Below are 8,292 nucleotides of genomic sequence, written 5' to 3'. Positions count from 1 at the left end.
TTACAAGTACAGTAGCATTCTGCTCTAACAACTCCCTTCTGTTGCCCGATCTCGGTGCCGGCAAGGGTCCCAAACGCTTTGGAATGCACGCAAAAAAAAGAAGTGTGATGATAGTGATGGAAATTACCACAGTATTGTTTAAAATGGTGGGTCTCCGTCGGAATGCTGCTGCCGTCGCTCGGGGGCGCCCCCGGCCCACACGAACTACAATTTATTCCGCACGCGGTGAAAGTTGGCCACATTTTTGCAGCACACCCCGGGCGCACTGGATGAAAGGGCGTAATTCTCCCGAAATTACGTTACGACACCGGTCTGCGAGTGAAAAGCCGTTCGCCGTTCTTGGACCGGAAGCGTGCCACGGGCGAAAAGTTCCGAAATTCGTAAATAACTTTATGAATAGAGAATATCACGTTGTTCGGATGATTGTCGTTAGTTTGGCTCATCCGATCGAACGATCGATACACAAAGGCTTTATTTATTGTCAGCTTTGGAAGCTAATAGAAAAAATTACTTACCGTGTACCGGGTATTGGGACCGACAGCGGAAAGATCTGTAAGCAGTAAGGAGTATAAAGCTTGGTCAATCATTTTTTATTAAATCATGTTACTAAATATTAACCCAAGGCCTCTTAAATCACTAATAGACAATTTCGAAAACTAATGGTGAAAGTTTTTCTTTGCTGTCTCACTTCCCGGGTTAAACGCACGATGGCAGAGTAAACAAATAAATAATTTATTCTAATTCCATTGTCATATTTGAAGGCTTCACAAGCTAAAGTGGCCGTAACGTGGCCTCGCCAATTTTTTTATGCCTCGCTGAAAGTATTTTTACTTGGTTTAGTCTATATGTACGCTATGGTCTGTACCAATATCTGCTGTTTTTGATAAATACCCAGTGTTTTCCGATCGCTCCTCGTAATCTATCCCGTCACGAATCCCAAGTCCAAACCCCACGATGAACCGCACAGTATAACACATCGTTCAATACGTTCCGAGACTAACTATGAAAACAACATTTTATCGGCAAAATTCTTTATTATTCATCAACATAATCTTCTTAAAGTGTAATACAACCATTCCACACTTCTCTATTTTTTCAATTCCATGTTTGTAGCACGATTTGTTTTTTGTCTCAAAATGAGCCTCAGTAGCAGCGATCACCTCCTCATTCGAGCCATATCTTTTTCCCTGGAGCATCTTTTTGAGATCTGCAAAGAGCCAGTAGTCGCTGGGGGCCAGATCCGCCGAGTACGGAGGACGAGGAGCAGTTGGAAGCCTAATTCGTTGAATTTGGTCATCGTTTTGATAGAATTGTACCATGGTGGCTTTTGTTCCAATGTGCACAAACGCGGCACCCATTCGAAAAAAACCTTTTTCATATCCAATTTTTGGTGCAAAATAGTAAATGCACCACCAGTTGATTGTTCATCATCTTAGCTATCTCGTGCACTTTCATTTTGCGGTCTCCCATCACGATTTTCAATACTTGCTTGGTGTTTTCGGAGGTTACTGCCTCATTTGGCCGACCCGAACGTTCCGCATCATTTGTATCAGCACGACCGCATAGAAGTCAGCATACCTCCGAAAAATGGTTGGTTTCGACGGAATAGAGTCCGGATAACGTTTTTCAAGCCATTGCTGAGCTTCAACAGTGTTTTTTTCCCATTAGAAAACAATGTTTTATCAACACACGAAACTCGCTTTGGTCCATTTTTTCAGGATTGCAAAAGTAGCGTCACTTTAACCACTATAGCTTTCTTGGTTATGCTTCGAATTACATCAAATTTTGACACACCTCATCTGAAGGTTAGTACTTCCGAACGTCGGTATATAAATGGCATTATTAGCGCCATTTCTACGCTAGTCTCGGGACTTATTGAACGATGTGTTAGCCCTATTTGGCGTATTCCCATCCTTTCTTTGTGATATGAACAAACTTTGTGGTTGACTTTAATTCAAAAAGTTACCCTTTAGTAGTGAAGGAAACTATCGATGCATCAATTCATTTGTTTGCCAAGTTTATGAGCAAGCTTGAATACTCTTCAAATAAGCCAATATTAAGCTCACAAAATTTACTTATTCAAAAGAATATTTCTAGAAAAATTAACTATTTCTTTCTATATTAAGCACTCGGTGTAAGGACTTCTTACGTATAGGCACAAAGCCTATTTTATGTCCACGTACAGCACACGCCACCAAAGACCTCCCAAAAAGGGACGTCCAAAAGATTCATCGCTACCTTTCCGTAGCGCGAACACAAAATAGAAGACTTAAGGTTAATAATAACGTAACATTTCCCTGAAACCGCTGCCAACGACGCCGAAGCGATGCCCAAGCGCCACGAAACCTTGAGCCGTCAATATTTGCGTAAACCTCTGCCGTACCCTCCCCCCGCGTTAGGGCCCCCCTCGGCCCTTTCGGTGAGAGGTTTTCCCATTAAAAGAAGCCAACAACAAAAACTTGATGAATGAATGGACAACGGTGTACGCACCGCCGCATGTTTATGGCCAATGGTTACGGGCGAGGATTGAGTGCGTGAATGAACCGCGGCCAGCTCGAAGAAATTGATCGAATCTAATAATATGTAAATAATATCGTATCCTTTTCTTTGGAGCCCTCGCATGTTACCCGTCGCGGCGTACGATAAGAAATCGATACCGAAAGGTTTGCGCTGAGGCGTGATTGATTAAAGAAGGGTTTGCGCGATTAAGGTTGCCGTATGAATGGGATGGGACGGATTTCCCAATATCCGTCCTTTCATTCGCTGTCACTCGAGGTATTTGGCCGCGCACTCGACGCCACTCGTATCTTGTCAATCAAACCCATTTCGGTTTGCAAATTGAAGGGCATAAACCCTCGTTGCGTTGACAAATGGAAAATGTGCAATTTCTTCGTTTTTGAAGATTACTTTAAAGATTTTAGATTATTTGCAATCATTTTGATCTGAGTGTGTTACCGAAAAGGACAATAATTCCACCGGACACGAAACTAATACGCCGAGGTGACCCCAACACCGAGCAACACCGAGGCAGGTGACATGCGGGGGGCGCCCCAAAAGCTATCGGCGCGCTGCTGTGTCGTTCCACTAGAGGCCTTCCAAAAAGGATTAGTCCTCGTTTGCTGATTGGCTTCTGGCAACGGTCACCGGCCACGGGTGTGCACGGGACCGTTGTGCATCGAAGATTTTCGCAATTTTACCCACCTCGGGGCGGCCTCGCTTGGCTCGGGGAAATTTATAATTGAGTTTGGCCGTTCGAGCCCGTTATTGATACGTGCGGAGGGAGAGAGGCGGGAACCGTCCGTTACGGTCCGTACGCTTGGTGGCCCCAACGACCAAGATTAAGCTACTAACGGGCATGAGATTTTGGCCAACGAGTCACACACACACGTGGTGACTTCGCTTCGATCCTTTCGCCGGCCACAAAGGACCCTCTTTATTGAATTTCGATGCAATAATTCAACTTCCAATGATAGGAAATTAGATTGCATTTCCTCCATCGGTCGCTGGCTAGCTGGCTGGCTGGTTGGTAGGCAATAAAACGGACCAACGGACCCGTACGGGTTGATCCTGACCGGCGCAACAACCAAGGTGCAAGGTGCAACAGAACCGATCAGCCCAGTGGAACAATGGATTATTATTACAAAACCATGATGCATTGCTTCGCTTGTTGCACACACGCCTGGCGCTGGTGAGGTGCGAGTCCTGCGAGCGCGATCTGGCCGGAGCAGCATGTGACCCACCAGAGGCAGAGTGAAGTATCCGATTTGGTCCAATCGACATCGAACCGAACCGATGGATGGCCAACGTTATTTGGGCGATAAATTTGCTTCCCAAAAGGCACGGGACCGGTACCGGGTCGGCCGAGAGTTGATGATTGATGATGATCGACCGAAATGATGCATCGCAGCCAGGGTTTGGTTAATTGCCTTAGGCTATTAGTTTTGCGGCCGTGAGCACGATTAGTGCAATTAATTGCATTTCGCATTGGCGGTCATCGCTGCTCCGCGGCTCTGGAAATTGAATATTCAAGGGAACCCGGCTAAAGGAACCGAGGGTTGTCGTTTGAGAACGTGACGTGGGAAGTTAATGAATTTCTATGATGCCGACGACACTGCAACAAGAACCTTTGTTTCGTCTCCCCCAAAAACCGGTTGAAAACGCGGATCTGTGGCCCACTCACGTCCACACACACTAGTTGTCACCATTGGAGGAGGAAGAAACACTTTTCGAATTCGATCAGTATCATCACCAAGCCCGGTGCCCATTTTCATAATGATGTTGCCGGTGACAGGTTGGTTTCGTCCGTTCGTCCGTCCGTTCGGCTGAGTGTTGAGATGACCCTCGGACGACGCGGCTCATCAATATTTCCGATGGACCACCGGAACCCACCGGAGAGGATAGGTGTCGCCGTGCCAGAGTGCCGTATTGTGTATCATATTTCCATCAGCAAATTGACGTCCAACAAGCGCCCTCATCCCGTGTGCCGTGCCGTGTCCCGGGGAAGCCACCGATGACACCGATCGGAGGCTTTTCCGGGCTTTTTGTGGCACCGGGCACCGGGCACCCCGGGACCTTTCCGCAACTGGTTGCGGTCGGGTCTCGGGCCTCGGATTTTAAAGCGCTCAATTATTTAGACTTTCATTACCGATCACATTTTTGGAATCGAGCCATCGATTCCGGCGGCAGTGGCAGGGTCTACAGCCCACGTCATCGGTCAGCGCGTGGCGGACTGGGCGAGTGACAGGAATTGCCACACCGAACACACGGACATGTGGCATTTAATCAGTTTTGGCCGGTGGCCAACCGGTCACCGAACCGGACCGCTTCGAGAAAATCCATTCCGACCACCAGAGCACCGGACCTCACTCACTGGCCAGCGACAGCGATTTTGTTTCTTCCTGGTCCTTCCTTTGCTGCTTCGATGCGGACTTTTGGACTTCGAAAGATCCTGCCGCGCGGGCGTGTGTGTGTGTGTTCGGTGCTTTTTAATTTGAAAACTAATTGAATTCCCTCACCGTCGTAGCCTTACACAATGGCAGGACGGCCGTATGGAAAAAAATAGCGCAGATGGTTTCCGGATTTGGAAGTCGAACCGGAACGGGGTTCGATAAGAAAGATTTGAAGGCTTGGTTTTTTGTGTCCAAAAGTCCGTAAAAGTTCCGTGCGCAGCTGTTTTTGGCTTCCGTTGAATCAATAAATTCATTAAACGGTGGTCAAAGCTTTTTCTTCTGCTCTCCAGGATGCAACCCAGCGGAAAGGGACTCGCGCGTGTGTGTGTGCATGGCAATGGCAATCCTGCTTTGGGCTCTTTTGGGCCAACTAATAGTGGAACCTCCCCGTTACGTCAGCGATTTCCTATCGATTGGCCTCTTCTTCTGGACCCAGAAGTGCAGTTGTTTCGTTAATTTATGGCCATCCGAAATGCAAAGTGGTTCCGCCGAAAACACACACACACACACGGACACCGTACCGGACCGGATCGGCGGATTACGGAAACCCATTTCGTGTCTGGTTGAATATTTGATATAATCGCTCCAAATAGCCTAAACAATTATGCTTCCATTAGCGTGCATTCGTCGACCGGTTCGGTCGGTAAAAAAGAACCCTGAACCAGGATTAAGGTCCCCGAGTGGGCGCGCGGGGCCCGGGATCCAAGCGGCGACAATTTACGGAACCAATAAAGCATAACCAAATTCCAGTTTTCAGGGGGATTTGCAATCGCATTCACGGTGGCCAATAATCCGAGCGTGGCGGCGAACGCCCAGTTTCGGTGGTTTCGGCGGCCGGAGCGCAATCGATGCAATGCCCGGGCCCCAGGTCCGGGACCCGGTCCTGGGGCCCGGGCGCAGGCCCGGCATTTGTGACAGAAATTGATTTTTTGAGGTTCGCACGTCGCGTGACGAGTGAGTGACGGGACGAGCGAGCGAGCGAGATGGGATGCTCATGTGTGCTCATCCATGGCCCGGGCCCGAACGCGAGCTCCCGGCATCCCGGCCTCGTGGACAGGACCTGGATCATCCACCAACCATGACCAGCCAGCCAACTACTGCTGCCGATTGTTACGATTTGTCTGCCGTTTGTGTGGGACAGCTTCCGGTTTACTTCCGGCCGCTGTCGGATTCCCAGTTTCCTGTGGGGAATTTGCCGCCCCCGGGCAGAGCGACTCACACAGAGTATTTGCCACAAATACCGCAGCGCAGCATCGGCATGTCGTAGGAAGCGTGCGTCGTTTGTGCTCCGAGAGAGGTTCACCACCTTTGGTTCAGCAGCCAGCGTATTTCAGCGTTCCGGGAAGAGTTGCGGAGAAGTCCATCGTGTCAAGGGCGGGTTAAGTACAATCGGTAGCCTCTATTCATTATGCATCAACTGTTGAAGAACAGTATTGTAAGGACAATTGGACCGGTAAAACTTTTTTAACGAACCATAAACGGACTGGTTTCAGGTAACGCCATTCCAGGAACTAAGAACACCAACAATTTGAAACGGCTTTAGTGCCGCTTTTGACCGCATTTGGTCTTGTTAAAACAACTTTTGGCGGTTGTCCGACATTTGTAATGTGGTCGAGTCCTTTCTCACTCCCTGACCATCATCTATTGTATGCTGATGTCCTGAACCTGTTTTTACCTATTCTCCAGATTCATAACCTTCAGGAACATACTTTTGATCGATGATGTATTTGCAATGGTATGTCTGTCAATGTTATTAAGTGTGTCGTCCTTTTCGTGTAGGAACTGTTCAGTGCTTTTCTCGTATAAGAATCAAGGTTCAAATATGTTGATGCGTTTCGTGACGATTAGGTGTTGTGTTGGATTCTAGGCTTACTTTGAAGGTTCATTACAAGCATTTAGAACTTACATCGCATCCTTGTGACTCAATGTAGGGACGATGCGACTGAGGCCGACTGAGGCGACTCAGAGAAGGTCTCCGAGAGTCGCTGTCTTGAAAACTGACTGGTTCCAACATAACAACCTGTCATATTGCAATGTGCTCGGCATTCAGCCGCTATCACACAGGCGCTTAGAATCCTGTACCCTCAGCGGGTCATAAGAAAACATCTTATGCCTGAGTTGAATGTCTACTCTAATTAATGGTCCCCTAGTCCTGATTCACCATGCAATATTGCCAGAGCATATAATCACGTCTCGTCTCTACTGAACTTTGACAAGTCCATTAACCAGTGCAAGAATGTTAGCTATTTCTTTTCTTTCTGACGTGCACACATTTGTCAAAAATTGAACTATTTTGAGAGTTTTAAACCCAAAAAAATTATCCACATTTTTTAAAGGCATTTTCAGCAGACGTTCGTACGTCGGACAGGCGCTCTATAGACTTAGGAGATAGATTTAATAGTTTCGAGTCGTTCGGACATCAAATTCATTTCACTATTCATTCATTTAAACATTTTTTTAAATTCTATCATTCCCTTTCAATTCATCATTCTATCAAAACTAAATATTATTCGACCACCACGAGTATCCGGTCCCCTTCGATAGAAGTACTCCGGATAGTACCGAGTACCATCCGCTTTAATTTAGCGCATACGACAAACGGTTCACAGACTTTTGTTTCTTGCCAAAAATTTACGATGAGCCAACCCGCTGTATTTATTGTGCACAAGAAACCAGTCGAAAGAACGATCTATCACGAGCTACAAAATCCGTAATCCGGATTCCTGAACCTGGTCCCTCGATATTGCAGGGTCCTATTTGCTGCTTCCAGATGCATAGATTTATATTCTCAGTTATAAATTCAGTTCTACTTCCATTCATCCACTGCAGAGTGTCATTCTTTTCGTCCATCACGACGTTATTACTTTGCTCAGCAACCAGGACGCGGATTGGCCCCTTCCGGCCCGAGGGACACCGAGCTGTGACGACAATAAATCATGTGTCAGTTGTACCTGCCCGCTTGACGCGTATCCGGCCGGGCTGCAGCACATCACTTTCGGCAACATTTCGGTACCATTTGGGTGACACCGCCCAAAACACGCGTGGGCCAGTGGGCAGATAACGAACGAACCCTTCCGTAATCCGTACAAACGGAACGCCGGAATCGATAGAATAAGGTAAACAAATTTTATGCTATAAACCATCAACACAAACTGGTGACAAAGCTTCACTACTGACTTGCGGAAATGGCCTTAGAATCGCTTAGAGTGCTTTCCGCGACGAACCAGTCGGGCCCACTTCATCTCCGGAGAGCGTTTGTGGCGCTTTCTAACGGCGCCCCATTCTGCCCATTCATTCAGCATCTTAACCTCAATTTGGCCTCTCGCAGCAACTCGGTACAATT

The sequence above is a fragment of the Anopheles cruzii genome, chromosome 3, assembly GCF_943734635.1.
Source record: "Anopheles cruzii chromosome 3, idAnoCruzAS_RS32_06, whole genome shotgun sequence".
Taxonomy (NCBI): Eukaryota; Metazoa; Arthropoda; class Insecta; order Diptera; family Culicidae; genus Anopheles; species Anopheles cruzii.
This window is presented reverse-complemented; position numbering follows the sequence as displayed.